The sequence below is a fragment of the Anopheles coustani genome, assembly GCF_943734705.1.
Source record: "Anopheles coustani chromosome X unlocalized genomic scaffold, idAnoCousDA_361_x.2 X_unloc_7, whole genome shotgun sequence".
Classification (NCBI taxonomy): Eukaryota; Metazoa; Arthropoda; class Insecta; order Diptera; family Culicidae; genus Anopheles; species Anopheles coustani.
The window spans coordinates 272,304-280,000 of NW_026525181.1; positions in this window are offsets into that span (position 1 = coordinate 272,304).

Here is a 7,697-nt window from a genome sequence, read left to right on the forward strand (position 1 = left end):
AGAAGACAGACCTAGGCGAACTGCCTAGGGTGAAAGTGCGAAGACCAATCGAATAGTAAGACAAGTTTTGACCGATCGCCCTAGGCAAGCTTGTATGAAGAAAGGGACCCTATGGGTCATATGGAAATACATGAAAAATCGGCTAAGTCCCAAAATTGGGATGTCTGAACTACACTAAAAAGTTACCACATCAAGCAAGGCAAAGTACCTAGGTGAACCCTAGGAAGAAACACGGACCAAGTCAGATGGCCTAAGTCAAGAGTATAAGTGTCCTAGGCAAAGTTGTATGGCGCTGAGGACCCTGAAAAATCGGGTTAGTGTAGTTAAGACAGGGGAGGTTTCAGGGTCGGCTGGACCTCCTTATTTCGGGTTTTGGCCTCCTCATGAAGACAGACCTAGGCGAATTGCCTAGGGTGAAAGTGCGAAGACCAATCGAATAGTAAGACAAGTTTTGACCGATCGCCCTAGGCAAGCTTGTATGAAGAAAGGGACCCTATGGGTCATATGGAAATATACGAAAAAACGGCTAAGTCCCAAAATTGGGATGTCAGAACTACACTATAAAGTTACCACATTAGCAAGGCAGACTTGTATGAAGAACGGGACCCTGGTGAAAGTAGCAAATATCCCAAACCGAACATGAATATTATAAACACACAAGAGTACGAACATAAAGGAACACGGACCAAGCGTACCGAGAGAATCGGTACTATAGAGCCCTCGTGGTTCTACACAAAGACTTTATGTTAGGGGTTCAAGCCCCATGGTACTCAAACGGTGACAGTAGCAAATATCCCAAAACGAACGTGAATCTTATTCACAAGAGTACGAACATAAAGGAACACGGACCAAGCGTACCGAGAGAATCGGTACTATAGAGCCCTCGTGGTTCTACACAAAGACTTTATGTTCGGGGTTCACACCCCAAATCGAACGTGGAATTTACTTTCTGATGGTCATGCGGTCGTCCAAAGGGGTCTAGTATCCTGGGATGACAAGCATCACGGGCACAGCTCGTATCAAAACAGTCGAAGAGGCCCGCGAAAGCTTGCTTTCCATGGCTATGCGATGCACAAATTGAGTTTACTCACCGTAGTATAAAACGAACGAACCGAACCTATCCGAGTAGGGATAATGGGCGCAGTAACATACTTCTGTGACCCAGCGAGAGTTGAACGAGGTGACATGAACTGTCAGTGGCTTATATCAGATGGGATACATACATGAGATTGCTTTCAAATCTACACTCGAAAACCTAACCAAGTAAAAGCGAACGTGGGAAGGATTCGAAACCGGTCACGAAATCTTAAGCTGGAAAGAGTCATCACTATGGATACATATTATGCGAAACCAATCAAGTGCTCAGTACTGATCCAAAACCTAAGAGCACTAGTGAACACCTTATTCTCACCCTAGTTCACATCCAAGTGATCGACCACGTGTGTGAAGCAAAGACCAATCGAATTCCTCAATGGACCGAACACTATGAACAAATGGCCAAAAACGTTATAACTATCCAAACATACTACTATCTAGCGAAAGTCATCACGATGGAACCATACCATGATCTTTAACCTATAGCGCTCACCATATTCCTACCCAGAGTGCAAGTGAACAGATTGCCCACCCTTACCCAGTTCACAACCACGTGATCGACTAACATACCGAGGTTACCACAAGTCAAAGTTATACGTTTACAAGCGCAAGACCAATCGAAAACCCCGAAAGCAATCTCGACCCAAAATGTATTATCCGTGAGTGTAGTCGAGTCTCGTACTCGTCATCTGTAATCGTCGGATAGAATATCCAGTACACGGTTGTCTTTCCAAATGAAATCTACATACAGAACTCGCTCTTGGCAAATGGGTGGCAATGGCGCAATCAGGAGCGAGTTCCCGTCCGGGTGCCAAGTGATTGGCAAATGTCTGGTGGAAAGCAACCATATGTTGATTTGTCTGTTAGTGTACTGGGTGTTTGAGGTATGTAGTATCCACGCTTGGTTGGGTGTGTCAGAGGACCATGGATGCGTTCACAACCCCAATTGGGGTACATCGGGAATGATTTTGTGGAACCGATGTGCCCGGCACACACTAAGTTTTGTTGCAAGTTAATAGTGTGCCATGTCCGGGGGGGTTGTGATTAAACTCTGGTGAATTGCGTACTGTGGTGATTGGGGTATGAAAGCCCCGCAGTTGCAATGATCGGACGCGCCTAGCGTGTCCTTTAGTTGATGGTAGGGAAATGAAGGCCCTTGTCAGCTCACCTAAGTATTCATGGAAGTTTGGCATAAGGTCGCTGTGGTAGGGGTATGAAGGCCCCGTCAGCGCATGCACAATCGGGCGCACGTGCGCTTAGCGGAGTCGAATGCCGCTCAAGTGCCTGTCCGGTGCATCGGGTGTGTGTGATACGAGGGCAATGAGGTTCGCACGGGGGCTCGCCTCCCGTGTGCTACCGGACTTGACAACATATAGAACGTGGTGTTTGCTCCTCCGGGTGCAATGGGACAATGAACATTCGAACGCAAAGTCGGAATTCTGGTTGATCCTACCAGTAATATACGCTCGTCTCAAAGGTTAAGCCATGCATGTCTAAGTACAAACAGATTTAATGTGAAACCGCATAAGGCTCAGTATAACAGCTATAATTTACGAGATCATCAACCTAGTTACTTGGATAACTGTGGAAAATCTAGAGCTAATACATGCAACATGCCAGGACCCTCGCGGGAACTGGTGCACTTATTAGTCAAACCAATCGCGGGTTCTCCGTGTCATTGAGTTGAAGTCTGGATAATGATGCTGATCGTATGGTCTCGCACCGACGACAGATCTCGCAAATATCTGCCCTATCAACTATGGATGGTAGTATAGAGGACTACCATGGTTGCAACGGGTAACGGGGAATCAGGGTTCGATTCCGGAGAGGGAGCCTGAGAAATGGCTACCACATCCAAGGAAGGCAGCAGGCGCGTAAATTACCCAATCCCGGGACGGGGAGGTAGTGACGAGAAATAACAATATGAAACTCTTTAATGATGTTTCATAATTGGAATGAGTAGAGCATAAATCCTTCTACGAGGATCAAGTGGAGGGCAAGTCTGGTGCCAGCAGCCGCGGTAATTCCAGCTCCACTAGCGTATATTAAAATTGTTGCGGTTAAAACGTTCGAAGTTGATACTTGTCCAACACAGTCCGGCTCCGCCGACCCGGTCAACCCGTGGTCGGTGGGCCAAGTCGGAATCTGGTTGCGACTCAATGGTGTGGTAGGGCACCAAGTCTGTGTCATGGTGTGCCCTTCAACGGGTGCAAGTGTAACATAGAGCTCGACCGCTCACGTTTACCTTGAACAAATTAGAGTGCTTAAAGCAGGGTGCCCAAACGCCCTAGAATAATCTTGCATGGAATAATGGAATACGACCTTGGTCTAATCTTTCATTGGTTTGTACTCAGACCGGAGGTAATGATTAACAGAAGTAGTTGGGGACACTAGTATTACGGCGCGAGAGGTGAAATTCGTAGACCGTCGTAAGACTAACTAAAGCGAAGGCATTTGTCAAGGATGCTTTCTTTAATCAAGAACGAAAGTTAGAGGATCGAAGGCGATTAGATACCGCCCTAGTTCTAACCGTAAACGATGCCAACTAGCAATTGGGAGACGCTACAACCAGGTGCTCTCAGTAGCTTCCGGGAAACCAAAGTCAGGTTCCGGGGGAAGTATGGTTGCAAAGTTGAAACTTAAAGGAATTGACGGAAGGGCACCACAATGAAATGGAGCTTGCGGTTCAATTTGACTCAACACGGGAAAACTTACCAGGTCCGAACTTATGGAGGTGAGACAGATTAATAGCTCTTTCTCAAATTTAAGGGTAGTGGTGCATGGCCGTTCTTAGTTCGTGGATTGATTTGTCTGGTTAATTCCGATAACGAACGTGACTCACATATGCTAACTAGAACGCAGTCAGCGTTAATGCGTCGATGCCGATTGGAACGGGTTAGGACCTTTCGGTGGAGTATGACCTGACACCTTCGCTGTTCGTGTGCGCAAGTGCACTTACGGTACGCTGCTTAGCAGGACAATTTGTGTTTAGCAAAATGAGATCGAGCGATAACAGGTCCGTGATGCCCTTAGATGTTCTGGGCTACACGCGTGCTACAATGTGGGTAGCAGCGTGTCTCCTATTCCGAGAGGAACGGGAAATCACTCAAATACTCACTTAGTAGGGATTATGGATTGCAATGGTCCATATGAACTCGGAACTTCTAGTAAGTGCTGGTCATCAGCCAGCGTTGAATACGTCCCTGCCCTTTGTACACACCGCCCGTCGCTACTACCGATGGATTATTTAGTGAGGTCTTTGGAGATGATCGTTCGCTGGATCCTCGTGAACCGCGTCTGCTTTATCGAAGTTGACCGAACTTGATGATTTAGAGGAAGTAAAAGTCGTAACAAGGTTTCCGTAGGTGAACCTGCGGAAGGATCATTAGTGGCCAAGTGATCCTTCCAGAAGTCCGAACCTGCGGGTTGAGACTTCGGCACAAGTTGCCATATGATAATTGACGAAACACTATAGAAGTCCGAACCTGCGGGTTGAGACTCAGGCACAAGTTGCCATATGAAAGTTGACGAAACACTAACAAGTCCGAACCTGCGGGTTGAGACTTAGGCACACGTTGCCTTATACATGACTTCGAACAAATACACAAGTCCGAACCTGCGGGTTGAGACTTAGGCACAAGTTGCCTTATACATGACTTCGAACAAATACACAAGTCCGAACCTGCGGGTTGAGACTTAGGCACAAGTTGCCATATGAAAGTTGACGAAACACTAACAAGTCCGAACCTGCGGGTTGAGACTTAGGCACACGTTGCCTTATACATGACTTCGAACAAATACACAAGTCCGAACCTGCGGGTTGAGACTTAGGCACAAGTTGCCTTATACATACATTGGCCAAATAAACAGAAGTCCGAACCTGCGGGTTGAGACTTAGGCACAAGTTGCCATATTATATTCGATCAAACACTAAGTAGTCCGAACCTGCGGGTTGAGACTCAAGACCGTAACAAGATGTCACTATACAAGTCCGAACCTAAGGGTTGAGACTTAATGCGATCTAGATACCAAGTTGACATCCAATACCTGTTGAGCAAAACCAAAGATTCCCTGTTCTCGAATGATTACACTATATAACAGGGAATCATGAAGAAATCAAGCAAGCGTGAAACAAAGTCATCACTTGGGCATGCTCGATAGCCAACCACATGACCTTAACCTAAGAGAGCATGCAAACCACATGATACCTATAAACGATTAACCCGCCCTAGTTCAATCGTTCACCAAGTGATGACTTCAGTATGGCTAAGAGAAAAACTTTTAAATGGGAAAAACTCTAAGTCCGAACCTCCGGGTTGAGACTTCCGCGTCGGAGGTGCGCCCACCTCCTATCCGAAAGATGATGAATCAGGGGTGTTCGGTCAGCAATGGTCGGATGCCCCGTCGTAGTCCAACTATGACAATCAAAGTCAAGACCTCCGGGTTGAGACTTTCCGCGAGTACAAGCATAAAGGAACACGGACCAAGCCGTACCGAGAGAATCGGTACTAGAGCCCTCGTGGTTCTACATTGAGAGAGCCCTCGTGGTTCTCATTAGGGGCTTTATGCAAGTCGTACTCAATACTGTGGTGTGAAGTATAAAGTATAGTCCTCCCCTGGTCCACACTGCTTCGGCGGTCCTGGGTAAGATAGTTAGTTCTAGCTTGCCCTATAGTGGAATGAGGACACTTAATGCTTCGTCTTTTAGCGGCGGCTAGACTCCTCCTCACGGGGAACGAGTTGACGCGCACAGCGGCGGCTTACGCACTATGGCAATCATGGATGCCTGAAGATTCCGTGAAGTTCTCCCCTGGTCCACGCTGCCTCGGCAGTCCTGGGTAAAATGGAATATTTCCAGCTTGCCCTATAGTGGAAGAGGACTATCCAACAATACAAAGTCAAGACCTCCGGGTTGAGACTTTCCGCGTCGGTGGTGTCGCGCACCGCCTATCCGAAAGATGGTGTAACAGGGGTGTTCGATCAGCAATGGTCGGATGCCCCGTCATAGTCCAACTATGACAACCAAAGTCAAGACCTCCGGGTTGAGACTTTCCGCGTCCGGAGGTACGCGTACCGCCTACCCGAAAGATGGTGTGCTTCTGGGGAATTCGATGAGTCGGATACCCCGTCGTAGTCCAACTATGACAATCAAAGTCAAGACCTCCGGGTTGAGACTTCCGCGTCCGGAGGTACGCGTACCGCCTACCCGAAAGATGGTGTGCTTCTGGGGTATTCGATGAGTCGGATACCCCGTCGTAGTCCAACTATGACAATCAAAGTCAAGACCTCCGGGTTGAGACTTCCGCGTCCGGAGGTACGCGTACCGCCTACCCGAAAGATGGTGAATCAGGGGTGTTCGATCAGCAATGGTCGGATGCCCCGTCGTAGTCCAACTATGACAATCAAAGTCAAGACCTCCGGGTTGAGACTTTCTAAGAGTACAAGCATAAAGGAACACGGACCAAGCCGTACCGAGAGAATCGGTACTAGAGCCCTTGTGGTTCTACATTGAGAGAGCCCTCGTGGTTCTCATTAGGGGCTTTATGCAAGAAGTACTCAATACTGTGGTGTGAAGTATAAAGTATAGAGTCCTCCACTGGTCCACGCTGCTCCGGCGGTCCTGGGTAAGATAGTTCATTCTAGCTTGCCCTATGTGGAAGAGGACTCAATACCCTACCTGTTGAGCTTGAAACAAAGTCATCACTTGGGCATGCTCATATTGCCATACACAATTAAATTATATTCGAATGAGCATGCAAGCGACCCTATATAGACCGAACCAAAACGATAGATACCGCCGTAGTTCACCCCCACCAAGTGATGACTTCAGTATGGCTAGTGTGTGAAGTATAAAGTATAGTCCTCCCCTGGTCCACACTGCTTCGGCGGTCCTGGGTAAGATAGTTAGTTCTAGCTTGCCCTATGTGGAAGAGGGCATACAAGACAAAGTATAGTTCTCCCCTGGTCCACGCTGCTTCGGCGGTCCTGGGTAAGATAGTTAATTCTAGCTTGCCCTATGTGGAAGAGAGCATACATGAACCAAGAACGAAGGTTATGATCGAGGAATGATTCGACAACTAACCGATGGTATGAAATGTGAAGAATTCAAGCAAGCACACAATCAAGTCATCACTTGGGCATGCTCGATAGCCAACCTCATGACATTAACCTAGTAGAGCATGCGAAAACCAATATATATGTAAACGATGCCTCCCTAGTTCAGCGCTTCAACCAAGTGATGACTTCAGAATGGCTAAATCAAATCGGTTCAAACCATACCATCGGTATCCTATTGAAACACACAAGTCGATATCAAACCTCATGATTGTGTAGTCCTCCACTGGTCCACGCCGCTTCGGCCGTCCTGGGTAAAATGGAACATTCCAGCTTGCCCTATGTGGAAGAGGGCACATTACTCAATACTGTGGTGTGAAGTATAAAGTTCAGTTCTCCCCTGGTCCACGCTGCTTCGGCGGTCCTGGGTAAGATAGTTCATTCTAGCTTGCCCTATGTGGAAGAGGACACTTCATACTTCGTCTCTAAGCGGCGGCTTGACTCCTCCCTACGGGGAACGGGTTTACGCGCACAGCGGCGGCTTACGC